Source organism: Mobula hypostoma, chromosome 22 (genome assembly GCF_963921235.1).
Source record: "Mobula hypostoma chromosome 22, sMobHyp1.1, whole genome shotgun sequence".
Classification (NCBI taxonomy): domain Eukaryota; kingdom Metazoa; phylum Chordata; class Chondrichthyes; order Myliobatiformes; family Myliobatidae; genus Mobula; species Mobula hypostoma.
Window position 1 is genome coordinate 1,283,967 of NC_086118.1, and position 23,723 is coordinate 1,307,689.

At 44.0% G+C, this 23,723-nt stretch overlaps 2 protein-coding genes across 7 annotated transcripts in view; one reads left to right on the forward strand and one right to left on the reverse strand.

Moving 5' to 3' along the window:
- LOC134336569 (uncharacterized) overlaps positions 1-7,879 on the forward strand; it is a 147,195-nt gene extending 139,316 nt beyond the window's left edge. Inside the window, exon 4 of the transcript XR_010015830.1 lies at positions 169-7,879. The gene's annotated coding sequence lies outside the window, so the exon portion shown is untranslated. The remainder of the gene's footprint in view (positions 1-168) is intronic.
- llgl2 (LLGL scribble cell polarity complex component 2) overlaps positions 1-22,546 on the reverse strand; it is a 202,139-nt gene extending 179,593 nt beyond the window's left edge. For 2 of the 6 annotated variants that reach the window (XM_063030852.1, XM_063030851.1), the window contains exon 1: positions 22,392-22,535. The gene's annotated coding sequence lies outside the window, so the exon portion shown is untranslated. The other 4 variants (XM_063030849.1, XM_063030850.1, XM_063030854.1 and 1 more) reach the window with 4 other exon arrangements.
- Positions 22,547-23,723: the final 1,177 nt, after the last annotated feature.

Below are 23,723 nucleotides of genomic sequence, written 5' to 3' on the forward strand. Positions count from 1 at the left end.
AATCAAAGGATGAGGTTCAGACTTTGAAACTTGCATTGGCCTCTTAACTGTCGGCAAATATCTGCACTTCTGGTAAGATGGCAGCACGTGCAAATGTAACAGCCTCTCTGGGACCAACCAAAAGGTGCTTTTTTTTTGTAACGTTTATGATTTTTTTTTACAATTCAGAGACAATTCTACTCCAAGAACATCGGGTACTGCAGGGCACTTCAGTGAACCTACTGGTGCGGTGGAGCAGACCAGGTCGCTGCCTGCTACTCGGAAGCATCGGAGTTGGTGCAGTATAACCGCAGGAAATTGTCTCGGACATCTCACTTGCGATCACAACACTCTGTTGGATAGTGATAATGTAAGCTGCCACAGGCCCGTTACCCTTCTCTGGCGAAGGAACAGTCAACATGGAAGCTGCGTAACCTCAGTTGTAGCAAGAACTAGGCTTTAAGCCTTGGGCTTACCTGCTGCTGCAGACCAAGGGAGAGACGCAGTGACACTAGAGTGGTTGAGCTCGGCTGGAGCCTGGCCTCGCCCCGTGTTGCCCTCCCACGTTTGAGTGGTGCATTGCCAATATGCTACTTTGCTGACACTTCGAATTATGTCACTTATTATTTTTGAGTGTTTGCTTGCTCTATTGAATGTTTGCAACTTGGCTCTACAGGAACGCTGTCTTGTTCAGCTACATCTATGTATGGTTTGAACGACAATTAAACTTGATTTGTTTAAATCTATAGTTGTACTGTGGAGAGCATTCTGACAGGCTGCATCACTGTCTGGTCTGGAGGGGCTACTGCACAGGACCGAAAGAAGCTGCAGAGGGTGTGAATTGGGATGATGTTTTTGCAGGGAAATGTACTATGGACATGTGATCGATGTTTAGGGATCTCTTGCAGGATGTTAGGGATAAATTTGTCCTGGTGAGGAAGATAAAGAATGGTAGGGTGAAGGGACCATGGGTGACAAGTGAGGTGGAAAATCTAGTCAGGTGGAAGAAGGCAACATACATGAGGTTTAGGAAGCAAGGATCAGATGGGTTTACTGAGGAATACAGGGAAGCAAGAAAGGAGCTTAAGAAGGGGTGAGGACAGCAAGAAAGGGGGCATGAGAAGGCCTTGGCGAGTAGGGTAAAGGAAAACCCCAAGGCATTCTTCAATTATGTGAAGAACAAAAAGATGACAGGAGTGAAGGTAGGACCGATTAGAGATAAAGGTGAGAAGATGTGCCTGGAGGCTGTGGAAGTGAGCGAGGTCCTCAATGAATACTTCTCTTTGGTATTCACCAATGAGAGGGAACTTGATGATGGTGAGGACAATATGAGTGAGGTTGATGTTCTGGAGCATGTTGATATTAAGGGAGAGGAGGTGTTGGAATTGTTAAAATACATTAGGACAGATAAGTCCCCGGGGCCTGACGGAATATTCCCCAGGCTGCTCCATGAGGCGAGGGAAGAGATTGCTGACCCTCTGGCTAGGATCTTTATGTCCCCGTTGTCCACGGGAATGGTACCGGAGGATTGGAGGGAGGTGAATGTTGTCCCCTTGTTCAAAAAAAGGTAGTAGGAATAGTCCGGGTAATTATAGACCAGTGAGCCTTATGTCTGTGGTGGGAAAGCTGTTCGAAAAGATTCTTAGAGATAGGAACTATGGGCATTTACAGAATCATGGTCTGAACAGGGACAGTCAGCATGGCTTTTTGAAGGGCAGATCATGTACAACAAGCCTGATAAAGTTCTTTGAGGAGGTGAGCAGGTATATAGATGAGGGTAGTGCAGTGGATGTGATCTACATGGATTTTAGTAAGGCATTTGACAAGGTTCCACACGGTAGGCCTATTCAGAAAGTCAGGAGGCATGGGATCCAGGCGGATTCAGAATTGGCTTGCCTGCAGAAGGCAAAGGGTCGAGGTGGAGGGAGTACATTCAGTTTGGAGCATTGTGACTAGTGGTGTCCCACAAGGATCTGTTCTGGGACCTCTACTTTTCGTGATTTTTATTAATGACCTGGATGTGCGGGTAGAAGGGTGGGTAGCAAGTTTGCAGATGACACAAAGGTTGGTGGTGTTGTGGATAGTGTAGAGGATTGTCAAAGATTGCAGAGAGACATTGATAAGATGCAGAAGTGGGCTGAGAAGTGGCAAATGGAGTTCAACCCGGAGAAGTGTGAGGTGGTACACTTTGGAAGGACAAACTCCAAAGCAGAGTACAAAGTAAATGGCAGGATACTTGGTAGTGTGGAGGAGCAGAGGAATCTGGGGGTACATGTCCACAGATCTCTGAAAGTTGCCTCACAGGTAGATAGGGTAGTTAAGAAAGCTTATGGATGTTAGCTTTCATAAGTCAAGGGATAGAGTTTAAGAGTCGCGAGGTAATGATGCAGCTCTATAAAACTCTGGTTAGGACACACTTGGAGTACTGTGTCCAGTTTTGGTCGCCTCACTATAGGAAGGATGTGGAAGCATTAGAAAGGGTACAGAGGAGATTTACCAGGATGCTGCCTGGTTTAGAGAGTATGCATTATGATCAGAGATTAAGGGAGCTAGGGCTTTACTCTTTGGAGAGAAAGAGGATGAGAGGAGACAGGATAAAGGTATACAAGATATTAAGAGGAATAGATAGAGTGGACAGCCAGCGCCTCTTCCCCAGGGCACCACTGCTCAATACAAGAGGACATGGCTTTAAGGTAAGGGGTGGGAAGTTTAAGGGGGATATTAGAGGAAGCTTTTTTTACTCAGAGTGGTTGGTGCGTGGAATGCACTGCCTGAGTCAGTGGTGGAGGCAGATACACTAGTGAAGTTTAAGAGACTACTAGACAAGTACATGGAGGAATTTAAGGTGGGGGGTTATATGGGAAGCAGGGTTTGAGGGTCAGCACAACATTGTGGGCCAAAGGGCCTGTACTGTGCTGTACTATTCTATGTTCCATGTTTAAATCTAGTCAGCTCCACCTTGGGTACCAGCCTACAAAGTACCCAGGACATCTTCAGGGAGTGGTGTCTCAGAAAGTCAGCGTCCATTATTAAGGACCTCCAGCACCCAGGGCATGCCTTTTTCCTCACGGTTACCATCAGGTAGGAGGTACAGATGCCTGAAGACACAAACTCAGTGATTAAGGAACAGCTTCTTCCCCTCCGCCATCCAATTCCTAAATGGACATTGAATCTTTGGACAATACCTCACTTTTTAAAAAAAGTATTTATGTTTTTCACGTTTTTAAAAATCTTCAATATATGTAATTGATTTAGTTGTTTATTTTTTTTCCCCCCTCTCTGCTGGATTACGTATTGCATCGACCCATTGATGCTAAGTTTAAAAAATTTCACGTCATGTGCTAGTGATAATAAACCTGATTCCGATTCGATTTGAAATACTCCTACAAAGTAACTTTTCTTCAATGAAAAGGCCTTTAAACTGGGGGGGGGGGGGCAAAAATGTGAAACAGATTCTGATCTGTGGATTCTAAACATCAGAATCAGCTAACATGAAGGAACATATAGAGCTGCAGATCCAACTAGTCACACAAAGCTTCAAAACACTGAAATACAATAACTGCCCATGCACAGGGCCCCCAGGTGTTCTGCTCAAATACCGTTGTACAGAACACATTGTTATTTTTAAAAAGAGAACTTAACCTATAGGCCATTCCCAATCGCTGCCCTGGTAATAAATTATTGGCAAATTTCCAGAATGAAAACAGGTAATTTCCAAAATCAGTTGCTAGAAAACTAGTCACAGATTTCTCACCAAACAAGTGATACTGTACAGGTCAGAACAAGCACTGATGACACCAAGCACCAGGTTATGCAACAGGCACAGAAAAGCACACACTCAAACCTGGTACAGCACACTTTATCCAATTCCTGATCTACAACCCTCTCAGGGATACTTGCACTCGATAACATTTTCGTATTTCATTACTAATAGTAGTGTCAAAAGTCAAGCCGATAAAATGACTGCTACAGACCTATAGGTGTCAAAGTAGTTGTTGTGTCACATTTAGTGTGGTAGCGTTTGTCGCTCTCACTTTCAGATTTCACTGCCAGCTAGCAGTGTAAGTCTCTCCCTGCCAGTACATAGCCTCTCCAACAAAAATCCTCATGTAGTGCCTCCTCTGGGAGGGAGGAGGAGATGGCGGTGCGACGCAGCGCGCACAGCCATTCCGAATGAATATCGTATTGTGAAGTGGGATGCCGTGCACAATCTGGATTTGATGGAGACAGCCCTGAGAAGCACGGAGGAAGATCTGAAAAAACTTCTGAAATGCCTGCTTCACTGCCGCTGCTACTGTACGATCAAGAATCTCCGGAGACGAAGGCCCCAAATCCTCGGCTTTGTGTATCGCCTATTGCCGGGGCCGAAGCACTCGGCAGAGATGGTGCTTGGTGTTGAAGAGGTGGTCAGAGGCTCAGAGTTTTCGGACGGACTTGGAGTTGGACTGTGGTCGGATAGTTCCAGGATGCTGCATCGGCAAGTTGGAGGCGCTGGAGATTTACTGTCTGCGTGAGATGATGGGACTTTCGAGAGACTTTGAGACTTTTACTGTGCCATGGTCTGTTCTTATCAAATTACAGCATTGCTTTGCACTGTTGTAACTATATGTTATAATTATGTAGTTTTTGTTAGTTTTTAAGTCGGTTTATCATGGGTTTTCGTGACATCATTCTGCAAAAACATTTTTATCATTTCTTAATGCATGCATTACTACATGACAATAAAAGGGGACTGCGTGTCTTCATAATCTAATCCAATCCTCACTGGTGATACAGAAACTGAACTCCTTTCAGACTCAGGCAGTACTACAGAGGACAGGGAGGAAACCTGGCCCCTGCTCACATAGCACGTAGGCCCACCTGTGTGTGGACACGCTCTGGTGCTCGTGAACAAGATCCAAGATCCCCAGCTACAGGTAAATAGCCCCACTGCCTGTGGACAGCCTTGGGAGAGACAATGGCTTCGGGAGTAAACCCATTCAGTAAATCCGGACTGGAGTCCCTAAGGCTGCTGGATGTTACTCAACATCCTTCTGGCAGCTTCTGCAGCCAAGCTGGTGCCAAATGTATTGCTTCATAAGCTTTCCTTTGGACTACACTGGTGAGGTCAAGAGGGGGATCTTGACAACTGGGAATCTCAGGATCTTCACAGCTTCCACCCAGGCTTATGGTGGTGGTGGTGATCATCACCCATTATCCTTCGAGACAAATGGATGCCAACCGACAAACCTATAACCAGAGCTGGGATTGATTCTGAAGTGATGAATTAAGATCACAGAGACAGCATATGCAATCACAAAAGAAAAGCAACATTGATGCTAGTGCCTGAATGGTACTATAGCGTAGGGCAGCACAGCATAAAGCACAATGCTTTACACCACCAGCTGCATAATCACAGTTCAATATGCACTGCTGCCTATACAAACTTTGTACATCGTCCTGTAACTTCAGATTTCCTCTGGGCACTCCAGTATCCTCACGTATTACAAGGATGTACGAGTTAGGGTTAGTAAGTTGTGAACAGGTTAGGTTGGCACCGGAAGCGTAGTAAAACTTGCGTGCTGCCCCCAGCACAGACTGTGCTGGTCATCAATGCAAACGACACATTTCACTGTATGTTTTGATGTTCATATGGTAAATAAATACTTTCCCTCCTACGCAGTTCTCTACTACTGCATCAGATCACTAGCACATATGCTTTTGACTGCCAAAGCCAACTCTAGACTAAATGGAACAACCTTTTTGCCAGTCTCCCCAAACCTTCTGTACCACTCATTAAATAAATGCAAGTGCCAATTGTGCACTGTTAACTGACAATATTTATCTCATTAAGACCACAGTTCAATTTATGGTTTAAAATTAAGGACCACATTGAAGGAACCTCATTTATATCAAGTCTGATCATATTCAGAGTTCCAAAGCCCTCCATATAATCAAAATTGGCATACTCAACTGTGTACAGCATGACCCACAAACACCACACAGGAAGACCTAAAGGTTATTTATTTGTGGTATTTATAGACATTGACAAGCTCAAATTTCACACATCTCCACCCTGACTGTGGCCATAAATATGACAATCCTAATGCATACCTGATTAAGTGCAAAACACTTCAATAATCACATAGAATAGTACTAAAGATACCATGCTGTGCTAGATAAAGCAGAGCCTAGCCAATATGACCCAACCCACATGATTCATCAGAGTGCACACCCAGTATTCATGGTTGGGTGCTGCCAAGCTTTGGTCGGATGTACCTTGAACACAATTTTCACAGTGCTACTCAACTATACAGACTGGATTTATACACCAGTGATTTCTGAGGTCTGGTAGGTTAACTACATTGTACTGTGGTACAACAGTAGCCAGCAATTTACCACCGTCTTTAAGGGCAAGTAGAGATTAGCAATACATGGTCTTGTACATGTACAGTTGCAAGAAAAAGTTTGTGAACACTTTGCAATTACCTGGTTGTCTGCATTACTCAAAATGTAGTCTTATCTTCATCTAAGTCACAATCTTCCTAAATTAATAACACACAAACAATTGTTTATTGAATACATTTTTAAATTATTTACAGTCCATGCTGGGAAAAGTGTGAGATCCCCTGGTAGAACCTCCTTTAGCAGCAATAACTTCAACCGAGCATTTGCTGTAATTGCTCATCAGACTTGTACAACAGCAAGGAAAAATTTTTAGACCATTCCTCCATATAAAACTGTTTCAGTTCATCAATATTTCTGGGGTACCCTGTGGAACATCCCTCTTCGGGTCAGGCCACAACATCTCAATTGGGTTAAGGTCCGGACTTTGACTTGGCCATTCCAAAGCACAAATTCTCTTATTTTAAACAGAACTGTTGTTGATTTACTCGAGTTTCTGATCAACAAAGCAGCCCCAAACCAAGATGCTCCTTCCACCATGCTTCACAATTGGTGTGGGGTTTTGATGCTGGTGTGTAGTGCCCCTTTTCCTCCAAACACAGTGGTGCCAAAGAATTCCAACTTTTGTCTCATCTTTCCACAGAACACTGTCCCAGAAGCATTGTGGAACATACAGGTGTTTTTTTTTTTGCAAACTTCAAAAAAATTTGTTTGTGCCTGAAGAGCAGAGTAGCAGTTTCCTCCATGGTATCCTCGCATGAACACCATTCTTCTTCAATGTTTTTCTTAGTGGAAGCATGAACAGAGACTTTAACAACTAGAGATTTCCGCAGGTCTTTCGCTGTTACCCTTGGGTTCTTTTTCAGCTCCTTCACCATTGCACATTGTGCTCCTGGTGTGAGATCCTTGCAGGATGCCCACTCCTTGGGAGAGTAGCAACAGTACTGAATTTCCTCCATTTGTAGACAATTTCTCTTATTGTGGATGGGTCTTCAGAAACGGTTTTGTAGCCTTTTCCAGCTTCATGCTTCTCTACAATTTTTCAATCTAAGGTCCTCTGAAAGTTGTTTTGATCTAGGCATAGTGCACACAAACAAACAGATTTTTCTTGAGAAGAGCAGGTTCTGTCAGCAACCTTTTAAAAAAAATCAGGCAGGGCCCTTCTGCAACCCAACCTCATCTCATTGATTGGAATATCCAGCTCCAAATAGCTTTTGTAGAAGGCATTACCCCAGATGTTCACATACTTTTTTTTTGAACCAAGACTGTGATTGTTTAAAAGGTGTACTCAGTATTGACGAGAAGCAGAGTTGTTTGTATGTTATTAGTTTAGGTAGATTGTATTCATCTATTATTGTGACTTAGATGAAGATCAAATTCAGAATCGGATTTATTATCACCAGCATGTGTCACGAAATTTGTTAACTTAGCAGCAGCAGTTCAATGCAATACATAATATTGAAACAATAAAATAATAATAAATCAATTACAGTATACATATATTGAATAGATTAAAAATTGTGCAAAAACCAGAAATAATATATATTCTAAGTGAGGTAGTGCTCACAGGTTCAACATACATTTAGGAATCGGATGGCAGAGGGGAAGAAGCTGTTCCTGAATCGCTGAGTGTGTGTCTTCAGGCTTCTGTACCTCCTACCTGATGGTAACAGTGAGAAAAGGGCATGCCCTAGGTGCTTGAGGTCCTTAATAATGGACGCTGCCTTACTGAGACACTGCTCCTTGAAGATGTCCTGGGTACTTTGTAGGTTAGTACCCTAGATAGAGCCGACTAAATTTACGATCTTCTGCAGCTTCTTTCGGTCCTGTGCAATAGCACCCCGCCCCCCCCCCCATACCAGACAGTGATGCAGCCTGTCAGAATGCTCTCCATGGTACATCTATAGAAGTTTTTGAGTGTATTTGTTGACATATCAAATCTCTTCAAAACTCCTAATGAAGTATAGTCACCGCCTTGCCTTCTTTATAACTACATCGATATGTTGGGACCAGGTTAGGTCCTCAGAGATCTTGACACCAGGAACTTGAGGCTGCTCACTCTCTGCACTTCTGATCCCTCTATGAGGATTGGTATGTGTTCCTTCGTCTTACCCTTCTTGAAGTCCACAATCAGCTCTTTCATCTTACTGACGTTGAGTGCCAGGTTGTTGCTGTGACACCACTCCACTTAATGGCATCTAGCTCCTGTACACACTCTCTTCACCACCTGAGATCCAACAATGGTTGTATCATCAACAAATTTATAGATGGTATTTGAGCTATGCCTAGCCACACAGGCATGGATATAGAGAGAGTAGAGCAGTGGGCTAAGCACACACGAGATGCACCAGTGTTGACTGTTAGCAAAGAGGAGATGTTATCACCAATCTGCACAGATTGTGGTCTTCTGGTTAGGAAGTCAAGGATCCAATTGCAGAGGGAGGTACAGGTTCTGTAACTTCAGTCAGGATTGTGGGAATGATGATATTAAATGCTGAGCTACGAGGGATGATTGATAAGTTCGTGGCCTACAGTAGAAGGAGTCAATTTTAGAAAATCTAGCACATTTATTTTTCAACATAGTTCCCTCCTACATTTACACACTCAGTCCAGCGGTCATGGAGCATGCAAAAGTGCCAGGCTGTATACGCAATTCCAAAGCCCTAATCCGACAGGGAAGTTGCGGTCCGTTGATTGCAGTGATAGTTTATCAGAAAAAGCATCAGTAATAAATTAGTTTGTAATTTTGTTTGCTCTCAACAAGTCATCACTGTGCTTCACCAACGCCATGTTAAACCAAAATCTCCTTTGGACTCCTTCCAATGTTTTTTTTAAGAAAAACCACAACTACACAGTATTTCAGGAGTTGCCTTGCCAACATTGATAGTTAAAACAAAATTTCACCATTTCTGAATTCCAACCACTTTGCAATAAACATCAACCTTACACTTGATTTGTTAACTACTCCCTTCACCTACCTAACTCGTGATTCATGCCCAGGAACATCAATTTCATTTTCACTTCACCCATTTGCAATTTCTCCCCATTCAGATAAAAATCTGCTTTTTGATTTCCCTCTCACTTTACCACTTTAGATTAGATTCAACTTTATTGTCATTGTGTCAAGTACAGATACAAAGCCAATGAAATGCATTTAGCATCTGACCAGAAATGCAAAGAATAGCGTTATTTACAGAATAACTGCGAATAAAAAGTGCTACAGCACACAAATATAAAAGTACTAAGACAGTACAATACGGATGCATACTGCTTAGCGCTGTGATGTGAGGTTCAGCAGCGTCACAGCCTCAGGGAAGAAGCTCTTCCTGTGCCTGCTGGTGCGGGAGCGGAGGCTCCTGTAGCACCTACCAGATGGGAGGAGGGTAAAAAGTCCATGGTTAGGGTGAGATGAATCCCTGATAATGCTTTTCACCCTGCCCAGGCAGCGTTTATGGTAGATGTTCTCAATGGTGGGCAATTGGGTGCCAATAATCTACTGGGCAGTTTTCACCATACACTGGAGTGCTTTGTGGTCTGATAAGGGACAATTGCCATACCACACTGAGATGCAGTTGGTGAGTACGCTCTCAATGGTACAGCAGTAAAAGTCCATCAGTATCCTGGGACACAGCTGAGCTTTCTTGATGCTCCGCAGGAAATAAAGGCACTATTGCGCCTTTTTGATCAGGATAGAGGAGTTCAGGGACCAGGTGAGATCCTCAGAAATGTGGACACCAAGGAATTGAAGCTTGATACACGCTTCACTGCAGTACCGTTGACGTAGATGGGACGCGAGTGTGACTCCTAGCATGCCTGAAGTCCACAATGATCTCCTTGGACTTCTGGGTGTTAAGGGCCAGGTTGTTGTCGGCACACCACGCAGCCAGGTGCTGAACCTCATCCCTGTAGGCCGTCTTGTCATCCCCTCTGATCAGACCAACCACCGTGGTGTTGTCTGCAAACTTGATTATGGAGTTAGAACCACGTACAGGAACGCAGTCATAGGTGAAAAGGGAGTAGAGAAGAGGGCTCAGCACACAGCCTTGAGGCACGCCGGTGTTCAGGGTGAGAGTGGAGGAGGAGAGGTTGTCTAACTTAACTGATTGGGGTCTGTTAGTCAGAAAGTCCAAGGTCCAATTGCAGAGGGATACACTGATACCAAGCTGGCGAAGTTTGGTGATCAGCTTGGAGGGGATCACAGTATTGAATGCCGAACTAAAGTCAATGAACAGCATTCTGACGCAAGGGTTGGGGCTGTCCAGGTGGGTCAGAGCAGAGTGAAGTGCAGTGGAGATGGCATCCTCTGTTGACCTGTTGGTGCGATAGGCAAATTGATGGGGGTCCAGGGTAGTGGGCAGACAGGATTTCAGATGTGTTTACAGGTTAACAGTGAAAACCGTTTTCAGGTTTTCACCCATCATTCAAGCTGCATCGCCTTGCAATGTCTCAATATTCTCATCACAACTTGCCCCTCCACTATTTAAGTAATCAACAAATTTGCTCACCTTAAATGCTGCCCCTCTTGCAGGTCATTAATATAAATATTAATAAGTGAGGACCAAGAACCACATCCTCCGGGTGTTACACTAGTCATATCATTCTAGTCTCAAAAAATGTATTTATTCCAACCGTTGTAGAATACACCTTCTGGTGCTACTTGGACACGTCTTCAGTGATGAACCTGGGGTCATAGGGTGTTTCAGGTCTTTAATCATCAGACAACCTTGACCGGGTGACCCAGCCGGGGGGTGATCAGCCCCCAACTTGTGTCCAAGTGGCGCACTAATCCGCGGATCCCCCTCCGGATCCACAGCCACCGCGAGGCCTTTTCAACAGCCTCCAGAATGTTTTTGGTGGCTCTTCTGCACTGCAGTCCTTTAACTCCAAGGAGTTTTAGAGTCCGCTGTAATGAATGGCCAGCAAAGCCCCGGCACCCAACTTCGACTGGCTGACAGCGAGCTCTCCAGCCTTTGCTCCAGCATTCTGCAGCAAGAGCTGTGTATCTAGCCCTCTTGCGCTTGTTGGCCTCTTCAATGCGGTCTTCCCAGGTAAGTTCCAGCAGGACCACTTGCTTTGTAGACTCCAACATTAACACTACGTCTGGGCGGAGCGGAGAGGCTGCGATGTTCTCTGGGAACTTGAGCTGCCTCCTCGGTTGACTTGGAGCTGCCAGTCTCATGCAGTGGCAAGAAGCCCTCCCGAGAGCTAGGCTGATGTTGAGCCTTCTGCCCCACTCTAAGGTGATGGACTATTTGGGAGCGTGCTGAATTTTGCTGTCTTGAATCGCTGTGCTGATTGCGTTCGCCATAGGCCTTAGGACCTGGTCATGCTGCCAGCGGTATTGCCCTTCCCCCAAAGCCTTCAGGCAGCAACTTAGGATATGCTCCAAGGTGCCCCCCTTCTGGCACAGTTGGCATGCCAGAGTGTTTGCCATGCCCCACCTGTGCAGGTTGGCCGGGCTTGGGAGAACATCATAGACTGATTGTGGATGAGAAACGATGCGCAATCCAGGTTACCCACTTTGTCTATACCCGAGCCCTCAGCTTGTGCAGCAACATTTTGTGGCACCTTGTCAAAAGCATTTTGGAAACCAAATACATTTACTGGCTCCCATCTATCTACTCTAATTATTACAAGTTCAAAAAGCTGTTAAACATTTCAGGGTCCTGTAGAAGGGTCGACTGTTAATTCATTTCCATAGATGCTGCCTGACCTGCTGAGTTCCTCCAGCATTGTGTGTTGCTTTGGATTTCCAGCAACTACAGACTGTGTTTGTTAAACATTTGTTGCCTTTCATAAAGGCACATTGACCAGGTTTGATTATCTTCATCTTTGAACTGCTTCACCATTTCTTGGATTACTGGTGGTAGCATCTTGCCGACAATAAACGTTCAGTCTTTTGTCTTCCCCTTTTTGGAACCAGGGAGCGACATTTGTTCTTTTCCAATTCACTTTCATCCACTTAGAATTCAGATTTCGAGAAACTTCAACAATACGTTGACAATCTCTGCAGTCACTTTTGCAGAAAAGATCAGTGCAAAAAATTAACACATCTGCCATTTCCTTATTTTCTGATATAATTTCCAACCTTATTCTACACTACACCAACTTTAAAATCTGTTTTTATACACATAAACTTACAGCTCATTTTGATATTACATGATAGTTTTTGCTTTTGATCTTTTTAAATCTGGTTCCTGAAAGGTTCAGTCCCCTTGTCTACCACGAGCCCCTGCCCTACTTTTTGATTTAACATTATCCTTGACTAAAAGGATCAGCATTAGCAATAAAGTAACCTAGTTCTGCTTCTATTTTTATTGTTCCAAGACTAGGACAGAAATGTCTTCATAATCAACAGGCATCTTTTTAGGCACTTCTCATGATAACTTGGAAACATCCTCCAGAACCTCTGATGTTCTGCCTATTATTTATCCCCTAAAGTAGAGATTTATCAGGTGCATTGGTAAATGATGCCTGGGCTAACAACCCAGACAGCCAAATTCAAATCCCATCATGGCATCTACAGAATTTTAATAATGTTAAAAACCTGTAATTTTAAAAACAAGATATAGTGAGCACTAAAAATAGAGCCTGCTCTGGCATTTATCACAGCTTATCTTTACCTCAATAGGTATATTTAATGGCAGAAATGTATACAATATACATCCTGAAATTCCTTTTCTTCACAAACATCATCGTGCACCATCACAATATCCCTCCATTTTCTTATACAGGTTTCCCCCGCCATCCGAAGGTAGAGCGCTCCTATGAAACGGTTCATAAGCCGAAATGTCGTAAAGCAAAGAAGCAATTACCATTTATTTATATGGGAAAATTTTGTGAGTGTTCGCAGACCCAAAAATAACCTACCAAATTATGCCAAATAACACACAAAACCTAAAATATCAGTAACATATAGTAAAAGCAGGAATGATATGATAAATACACAGCCTATATAATGTAGAAATACTTTTCTACAACGATTGCCTGCACAGATCTCCGTAGCGAAAATCTCACACAAGCACTCTTGGCAGAAAATCTCACGCAAGCGCTGTTGGCATAAATGCGCTGTCCAGTAACCTTTAAACTATGAAGCCGCCAAATCTACCAAATAACATGTAAAAATACACAGCCTATATAAAGTAGAAATAATGTACGTACAGTGTAGTATCACTTATGGGAATTGGGAAGACATTGAGCCACTGATGATGGTGTGTTAGCCTGAGTCGTCGCAGGTTGGGTGGTGCAGTGGCCCCCATCCTCCAGGCCGCCGACTGATACATTGCCGCGAAGCACGCGGGGTAGCCAGGAGGCACACAGCACATCTTTAAGAATAAAGCCGAAATGAACATGCTAATTAATTAGGTGCTGCCCAGCACATAAGTGTCAGCGCAGATCAGAGGCGATTGCCGATTGCATCGGCACTGATCTGGGCCGACAATTACGTGCTAGGTGGCACCTAATTAATTAGCATGCTTACTTCAGCTTTTTTCTCAAAGATGTGGTGTGTGCCTCCCAGCTACCGCTGCATTCTCCGCGAATCGGTACTGTATCTGTCCGGGGCCCAGGGGTGTCATCTCATCATCGATCAGGGCAGGCAGCTCATCTTCTCCTATGACTGCCTGCCTCGATGTCGAAGGTCGAGGTTCGTCGTCTGCTGTGGCTGATGTGGAAGGCTTGCTTGACTGCTGAGCCTTGAGCATTTTTCTCTCAAACAGTTCTTTGTAAGGACTCAAACCATCTTGCAAATATACCCTAAACCTACGTACCCTTTCAAAATTAAAGTCGTACTTTATCATTGCAGCGAAAATCTCACACAGTTGCTTCACGTTCAGTTCCTGGACGACTTCACTTTCGCTACTGCATTCGGTTTTGATTGTTATCCTTTCCTCTTTAATTGCATCAGCTCTTCATCTATCAGTTCTTGGTCATGGGATGCCAAAACCTCTTCAACATCATCTTCATCAACTTCCACAAGCCAAACTCACTTTGTCCTTGCTTCGTTCATCACAATCGAAATGCTTAATTACGTCTAGTTTTACGCTAAGTGTAACACCCTTACGAGTTCTTTCAGGCTTTTCCAATACCTTAGAACTCATCTTGCTAACGGCTGCTCGATGCAACGTGTTTAAGCAATGCCGGCGAGAATCCGGGGGAGAGCGGCTGCTCGGGGTGCACGCTGCCTTTTATCGCGCGCTGATTTTTTTATTGCGCGCTGCCTTTCTTCGTAACAGTGAAAACACCTTCTGAAAGCGAAAACAGGGTACTAATGTAGGTCTTTCATAACAGTGAGGTTTCGTAACGCGAACGTTAGAAAAGCGGGGGACACCTGTATTCGGTTTCAATCTGTTTTGAATGCAAACACTGAACCTCCACAGACCACTCCCCCACCCCCAGGCAAAGAATTCTAAAGACCCGACACCTCATGTGAAAGATGTTTCTCCTCCTTTCACTAGGCTTCTGACATCTGGTTGTGAACTCATTAAGACTCCACAGTTAGGGAAAACATTTTGTATCAATTCTATCAAACCCTGCTAGAGTTTTGTAAGTTTCAATTGCATCATTTCCCATTCTTCTGATCAAGACAATACATGTTCAATATACCCACTCTGTCCTTGTGCAGCAAACCCAGCCTCTGAAACCAGACTACTGAGCCTTCATCGCACTCCTACTGCACCGAGCACATCCTTTTAGGTAATGTAACCAAAATTCCAGTGCATTCTCACCAAGACCCTATATAATTACAGCAAAATATTTTACCCCATATTCAAATCCTTTCTCAACGGCAAACATACAATTTGTCTTCCTAAATATTTGCCATACCTATGTGTCTGTCTTCCATTACTTGTATATAGAGATTCTTGACAACCTTCCCAATCTGTCACCATTTAAAAGGGCTACTTTTCCGTCCTACCACAGTATAAACCCCACATTCTACTTGTGCAGTCTTTTATCCACTCAATAAGCTTATAGCTGCAAGAAAAAGTTGGGAAACCTTTACAAACATCTGCTTTTCCGCAATAACTACTCATAAAATGTGGTCTGATCTTCATCCAAGTCACAATAATAGACAAACACAATCCGTCTAAACTAATAACACACAAACGATTGTACTTGTCAATATTGATTACACCTTTTAAACAACCAAAGTCTAGGTTCAAAAAAGTGTGTGAACCTCTGGGGTAATTCCTTCTGCAAAAAGCTATTTGAGTCAGCTGTTCCAATCAATGAGATGAGATTGGTTGGGTTGTAGAGGTGCCCTGTACTTCTAAAAAAAAAAGTCAGGTTACTGAAACAGCCCGCTCTTCTCAAGAAAATTCTGTACCATGCCTAGACCAAAACAACTTTCAGAGGACCTTAGAAGAACTGCAGGGATGCATGAAGCTGGAAAAGGCTACAAAAGCATTTCTAAAGACCTGAATGTTCATCAGTCCACAATATGAGAAATTGTCTACAAATGGAAGAAACTCAGTACTCCCTAGGAGTGGGCATCCAGCAAAGATCACACTAGGAGCACAACATGCAATGCTGAAGGAGACGAAAAAGAACCCGAGGGCAAAACCAAAAGAGCTGCCGAAATTTCTAGAGCTTGCTAAAGTCTCCGTTCATGTATTCACTAAAAAAAACGCTGAGCGAGAATGATGTTCATGGAAGGACACCATGGAGGAAACTACTGCTCTCCAAAAAAATTTTTTTTTTTAAAAAAACAAACATCGCTGCACAGCTCAAGTTTGCTGAAGATCACCTAGGCGTTCCACAATGCTCTTGGGACAATGTTCTGTGGAAAGATGAGACAAACGTTGGAACTTTTTGGCAGAAATGCACACCGCTATGTTTGGAGGAAAAAGGACCCTGCACACCAACATAAAAACTTCACACCAACTGTGAAGCACGGTGGAAGGAGCACTACGGTTTGGGACTGCTTTGCTGCCTCAGGGCCTGGACAGCTTGCAATCGTTGAGGGAACAATGAATTCAAAATCGCATCAAGACATTTTACAGGACAATGTCAGGGTAGCAGTAAATCACCTGAAGTTTAATAGAAGTTGGATGATGCAACAAGACAATGATCCGAAACACAAGAGTAAATCAACAACAGAATGGTTTAAAAATAAGAAAATTTGTGTTTTGGAATGGCCAAGTCAAAGTTCAGACCTTAACCCAATTGAGATGCTGTGGCATGGCCTGAAGAGGGCTGTTCATGCAAGGTAGCCCAGAAGTAATGATGAACTGAAACACTTTTGTATGGAGGAATGGTCTAAAATTCATCCTCGCTGTTGTGAAAGTCGGATCAGCAGCTACAGCAAATGCTTGGTGGGGGTTATTGCTGTTAAAGGAGGTTCAACCAGTTATTAATTACAAGGGTTCACATACTTTTTCCAGCCTGGACTGTGAATGATTAAACAATGTGTTCAATAAAGACATAAGAAGTACAATTATTTGTGTGTTTTTAGTTTAGGCAGATTGTGTTTATCCATTATTGTGACTTAGATGAAGATCAGACCACATTTTATGAGTAAAAAAATGCAGAAAAACAGGTAATTCAAACGGTTCACAAACTTTTTCTTGCAACTGTATACAAGAGAAGCCTTACAGCTTCTTCCACAGTCACAATCCAACATGATATTATCTGCAAATTTGATCTTCTTAGACAAATCATTGATATTGATCAGACATACCCATGGCTTAGCACCACCCCTACAGGACATCATACTCACAATCTGCCAACTTGAGAAAGTAACGGGTTTGTTAACTCACTCTCAATCAATACTAGCGTTCCATATTCTGTAACCTTGTTGGGCAACCTTCTGTGTGAGACTTTATCAAAACCTTCAAAAATTCAAAACTACCTCATTCACTGGTTCCCTTTATCTACTCTGCTAGTCATATCCTGGTTCCTTAAGGATGCCACAGAGTATTGAATTGAATTGACTTTATTTCTTACATCCTTCACCTACATGAGTAAAAATGTTTGTCTCCATCTAAATGTGCAATTGTAGTAATTTATAATTCATAATAAATAGAACAGTCAATGTAATATAGAGTACACTCAAATCAATGCGAGCTCATCAGTCTGATGGCCTGGTGGAAGAAGCTGTCCCGGAGCCTGTTGGTCCTGGCTTTCATGCTGCGGTATCATTTCCCAGATGGTAGCAGCTGGAACAGATTGTGGTCGGGATGGTTTGATGATCCTACCGGCCCTTTTTTCACACCGGACTTTGTAAATGTCCCGAGTCATGGGAAGTTCACAACTACAGATGCGCTGGGCTGTCCGCACCACTCTCTTCAGAGTCCTGCGATTAAGGGAAGTACAGTTCGCATATGAGGCAGTAACGCAGCCAGTCTGGATGCTCTCAATTGTGCCCCTGTAGAAAGTCGTTAGCATTTGGGGGCCCATACCAAACTTCCTCAACTGTCTGGAGGTGAACTGTTGTGCCTCTTTAACCACACAGCTGGTGTGTACAGACCACATGAGGTCCTTGATGGTGTAGATACTGAGGAACTTGAAGCTGTTTACCTCTCAACCCCAGATCAATTGATGTCAATAGGGGTTAGCCCATCTCCATTCCTCCTGTAATCTACAACCAGCTCCTTTGTTTTTGCGACACTGAGGGAGAGGTTGTTTTGTTGACACCACTGTGTCAGGGAGATGACTCCTTCCTTGTAGGCCACCTCATTATTGTTTGCGATAAAGCCAATCAATGTAGTGTTGTCGGCAAATTTAATTAGCAGATTGGAGCTGTGGGTGGCGATACAGTCATGGGTTTACAGGGAGTAAAGGTGGGGACTCAGTACACAGCCCTGAGGGGCTCCTGTGTTGAGAATCAGAGGGTTGGAGGTGAGGGAGTCCACTCTTTCCACCTGCCGGCGATCTGACAGGAAGTCCAGGATCCAGCTGCACAAGGCAGGGTCAAGGCCGAGGTCTCTGAGCTTCTTGTCGAGCCTGGATGGAACTATGGTGTTGAATGCTGACATGTAATCCAAGAACAGCATTCTCACATAAGTCGGGGGAGATAGTAGGGATAAGCTCCCATTATTTATTAAATGCTCCCAGTGGCCTGCGTCTCAATAGCCTCTGACAACCAAGTCCGGCTCCTGTGGCTTAGCTACTAAGCCTCCTTTCCACTGAAGGGAGAAGGAGCAAAGGCAGGTTACTGGCATCTTGAAACCACTAACTTCAGGCAGATAGGGTCATTTGCCGTGGTTGGCAGCTCATCTAAGAGATAGAAGACTCTGATCTCAAACCTCCATTGATGCGGCTATTCCCACTGAAGTGGCCAAGAAAGTTATCTGGTTGTACCTTAACCACAATATTAAAGTAGAAAATAAAACTAGACAGAATTAGCATGAACTTAGGTCAAATAAAATCATTCTGCCTGTCAAATTGGATGATAGAAAAATGGAGGGCTGTGTAAGAGGGAGCTGTCAGGCTGATCTGGGAGTAGGTTAAAAGATCGGCATAACACCGCAAGTTGAAGGTCCCGTTTTATGTTCTATCCTTGCAAAGGTTTCCTCAAACACCAAGCTGATCAGTTTGTATGATAGCTCCCCCAAGACAAGACTCAAGAATCTTATACAAAGGATTAGACTTTATGCAAACTCCATTCCAATCCCCACGTCATGTCTCATCCACAGGGGAGACAGAGTAAAGTTTTCAGATTGAGAGGCATGGCTCTTGAGATGTTAAAGTAAAACTGTCACTATTTCCATATTGTTAAAAAGCCTTCTCCCTCAAATGATAAATCAGTGTTCCTCTATATTCAGCAGCTCTTTGAAATACTGTAACTCGAGAGCACAGAATGAACTTTGACATTGACAAACAATCAAGGTATAAAACTATTTGACTTTCTTCAAATACATCAATGACAAGTAACTGATGCATGGTACATATGGAAATAAAATTCACCTTCATATTGTGAGGCACTACATTTGTATCAAGTGGGATAGATTCAGAACAGATCTGGGTGCTTAAGACTCTGGACCATGACACCTCACAACCCAGTACATCCCTTACTTCTATCACCAATTAACCTTAGTTCAATTAAGCAATGGCACACTGGGAGCAGAACAAGGTGTCCTCAAGCTGCACAGGACCGCATGCAATGGACAATCATGACCAACAGATCAGGTCTGCAGTTTTGCCACATCTAGCAGCAAATAGTGTACAATCAGCAGAAAATGGGGGGAGGTGGCCCCAAGGATAATGTCCTCAACAATGATGAGAGAGAGTACACATGGACTAAAGATATGAAGCAGATGCAATTGTATTGTCAAATGGGAGACCCATCACGGTTTCCTCAAAACCATCACAACAAGCCAGACTTCAGCCAATTCAATTCACTCTACAAAATATCAAGAAATCGCTGAGGGCAGCAAAGAGTCAAGGACCAGGTAACATCCTGGGTACAGAGCTAAGCCTGGCCAACAGCACATCAAGCTCTGAACATTGGCACTGGCCGACAGTGGAAATTTGATCGGGCATGCCCTTTCACAAAACAGAACAAATCCAGTCCAACTAATTACCGGTACTGCCTGATCTACTCAAGCACTAATGATTTGAAACATAGAAACAGAAAACAATACAGGCCCACAAAGTTGTGCCGAACCTGTCCCTACCTTAGAAATTACTGGGCTTACCCATAGCCCTCTATTTTTCCAAACTCCATGTACCTATCCAAATGTCTCCCAAATAACCCTATCGTATCCGCCTCCACCACCGTTACCGGCAGCCCATTCCACGCATTCACCACTCTCTACGTAAAAAAACTTACCCCTGACATCTCCTCTGTACCTACTCCCCAGCACCTTAAACCTGCGTCCTCTTGTGGCAACCACTTCAGCCCTGGGAAAAAGCCTCTGACTATCCACACGATCAATGCCTCTCATCATCCTTTGATGGGAGGTTTTGTCATAGTTGGGCTTAGACACCAATAACTGGATCACTAGTTTGTATTACGGCCAGACGGTTCTGCTCCAGACAACTGGTAATACTGAATTATCCATGATTAACATTTCAAAGGGCACCACCAACCAGAGAAAAACAACCCGACCATATCTGGGACAAAGCCTCTGTTACTCCATCTACGACCTTGATTATTCACTCCTTCCACAGATACCCAAAGGAGTAAGTAAGTACAGTGTGCAGAATGCACCACAGTTACCTGGTGAGGCCATTCCCAAACATCCAGGAAGACAAGGCAGGAATGGGAATATAACCTGCATGTAGCCCTTCAAACTGCACATCTGTCATCATCTATGGAGGGAATAAAGGATCTCAGCCCGAAATGTCAACACTCTATTCCCCTTCATAGATGCTGCCTGACTTGCTGAATTCCTCAGGCAATGTATGTTGCTCAAGACTTCCAGAATCCACAGATTCTATTGTGTTTGTCAGCATCGCTGGGTTGACATGCTGTCCACTCCACGGCCGTGAGAGTACCTTCCCTTAAAGGCCAGAAGCAATTCAAGGTGGAACTATTAAAAATGTCAGAGGAATAGGTGATTACCGCTGGCCTTAACAGTGACATCTAAATCCTGAAAAATCACTAACAAGGCTTTGATTTACAATTTATCAGAGTGAGGTGTGCACAAATCACCTTTCTTGCATTATGTTGCACATGTGGACACAACTGAAGGGCTTTTGGACACTGAGCTTGCGAAGCCACTGCATACCTGTTTCCCTCCCCCACCATCCTGAATTTTCAACTACAAATACCTTCCTCAGCTCAAGAATCAGGAGAGAATTTAAAAGTTGATTTCAAATCTTAAATACTCATAGCAGCATTGGGACAAGTTTCATTTCTCTTCGGCTTTTAAACACAAGTTACAGAAATAAATGGAAGCTTCATCATATACTCAAAGCATTGACAATAGCACAGCACAATTCCACAACTGAGACAAGCCAAGCCACACTTACATGTCTGATAAATGAACAGGCACATTCACACTTCAATGTACACAATTTTGTATCCCCCAACTCTAGTAGTAGTGTTGTGAGAGAGACCAACAGCTCACTGGACCACTCCCTGAAAGCAGAACAGCACCTACACCAGCACTGCCCCCTCCTGGTGGCATCAAGGCCCACCCAAACCACATACAGTAAAATATTTCGCTGACTGAAGAATCCCGTAGTGACCCTCTTCAGGAAACAATTTCAACTTTTCCCCCTCATACACCCCCAGACTGACTTAGTCATTCTGAGACAAAAAGCCAACAATTAAACCACTAGCAAACTAACAATAAAGGAAAAAAATATTTAGGCACACATTAAAAGCAGAACACAAACTACAAAGCTACAGCTCCATAGTCCCCTAAACCATCCACCATCTTCAAAACACCCGGTGACCCGCAGGAATTCACTCACCCCTTCCAGTGGGCGGCCAAGGGACAAGGAAGAGACAGCAGGGAAGAGATCATTACGTCGTGCAAGAAAACACGCGAACTGAATTGATCAATTCCTCCAAGTTTATTAGTAACCAAAAATCACACAAACTAGTCTCAACAGTTAACCATTTAAGCTCTTGTTTCTGGTTATCTACATGGCTCAAAAGCTCAAACAATTTTTAACATAATTATTACCTTCTGCCAATTATTACACTTCTATGCTAGTTATATCAACAAATTAGTTACCACTATGGGTAAAGTACCCACTTACGCTTCCTAATGAAGGGTCCCGGCCTGAAACGTCGACAGTTTGTTCATTTCCATAGATACTGCCTGACCTACGGAGTTTCCCCAGTGTTTTGAGTGTGTTACCCCTTCAGACAGCTAGATCTCACAGTACCCGACAAGTTATCCGTTACGAAACTAGCAGCAGCATTTACCCAGCTGGATCGCGGCCTGGTCAACACCTCTGGTCGAACGCTCAGCTGCAATATCACCCGGCTCCGCACAGTCACCAGAGCCTCATTTCTCCCTGACAACCGAGCCCGAGGCTGTGCCTTCCATCCTAGGCCCCAACCCGGGCAGCCCAGCCAGTCGCGCTAACGAGCCGGGGGGAGGGTGTGTCGCCCAGCCGCTCGCACTTACCTGGGTTCTTGGCAAAGTAGCGCTACCTCCGAGCCCACCTCTAGGTGTGTCCTAGCCGGATCCAGCGTCACCCTTTCCGCCAGCCAGGTGCAGGCTCCAGGTAGCCTCTTAAAGGGGCTGCACCGGCTCCGCACCGCGCAATCAGAGCAGCCGGCAAGCGGCGCCTCCGACGCACCTCCCCTTTAATGTGGCTCACAACAACAACAACTTGTTCTGTACAGCGCCCCGAACGTGTCTGCTAACGAGAAAACGGTAAAGCTGTGTTCAGATGCACCAAGCAGAATTTTCAATCACAATAGTTAACACATGCGGCAACAAATGTCGGGAGTATCTGCACTGATTATTCCAAGAGCCGAGGATGAGGTGAGAACATAAGAGGGAGTTACAGAAACTGGAAATGGGGAAAAATTGTAAAGGCTGGGAAAAAAAACAGCCTTATATGAGAAATTAACACAAGAGTATTAGACTGAATACCATCTGTTTGAGCTGTATTGCCTTTCATCATTTAAGGAACACAGGTGCTTTTGGTAGAAATGTCAGCCTTTGATCCCAGAAAGAGTAAAAGAGAGGCAACATATGTCCAAATAGGGATGACAGATGACTTGAAGGATATAGCAGGAATATAAATGTGATTGTGTGTTACGGAGTCATAGAGTGAAACAGAGGGACACTAATCCTGTGGCCCAAAAAAGAACATGCCAACTATCAAGCACCTACTGTTAAGGGTTAGACACTGTTAGAAATTGGGCATCTTTAGGGGTTACGTAACAGGCACTGCAGGTACTAGCACAAAGACCACCCAGTCTCAAAATCCCTTTTGGAATGTACAATACACATTGTAATCAGTTTTGGAATGAAATTGTGTCAACAAATAGGGTTTGTAACCACGAGATGTTATGGGTTGCATCAACCAAGCATAAGACAATGGGGCTATGCATAATTGGCCTACATCAAACCAACTGCCTCTCAAAGTCCAACCTTACACGCCAGGTGGGAACAGGTAAGGCCGGCCAACAGGGCTCTGGTGAAGCTGTACAGGCCAATCCCCTGTACAGTGGATACAATGGATTGCAGAAGAGTTAATGAATGACCTCCAACCATACTGTCAACTTCAGAGGACGATGGAAGTAGGACATCATAGAACATAGAACTGTACATCACAGAACAGGCCCTTCGGCCCACAATGTTGTGTCGACCGTTAAATCCTGCCTCCCATATAACCCCCCACCTTAAATTCCTCCAGATACCTGTCTAGCAGTCTCTTAAATTTCACCAGTGTATCTGCCTCCACCAATGACTCAGGCAGTGCATTCCACGCACCAACCACTCTCT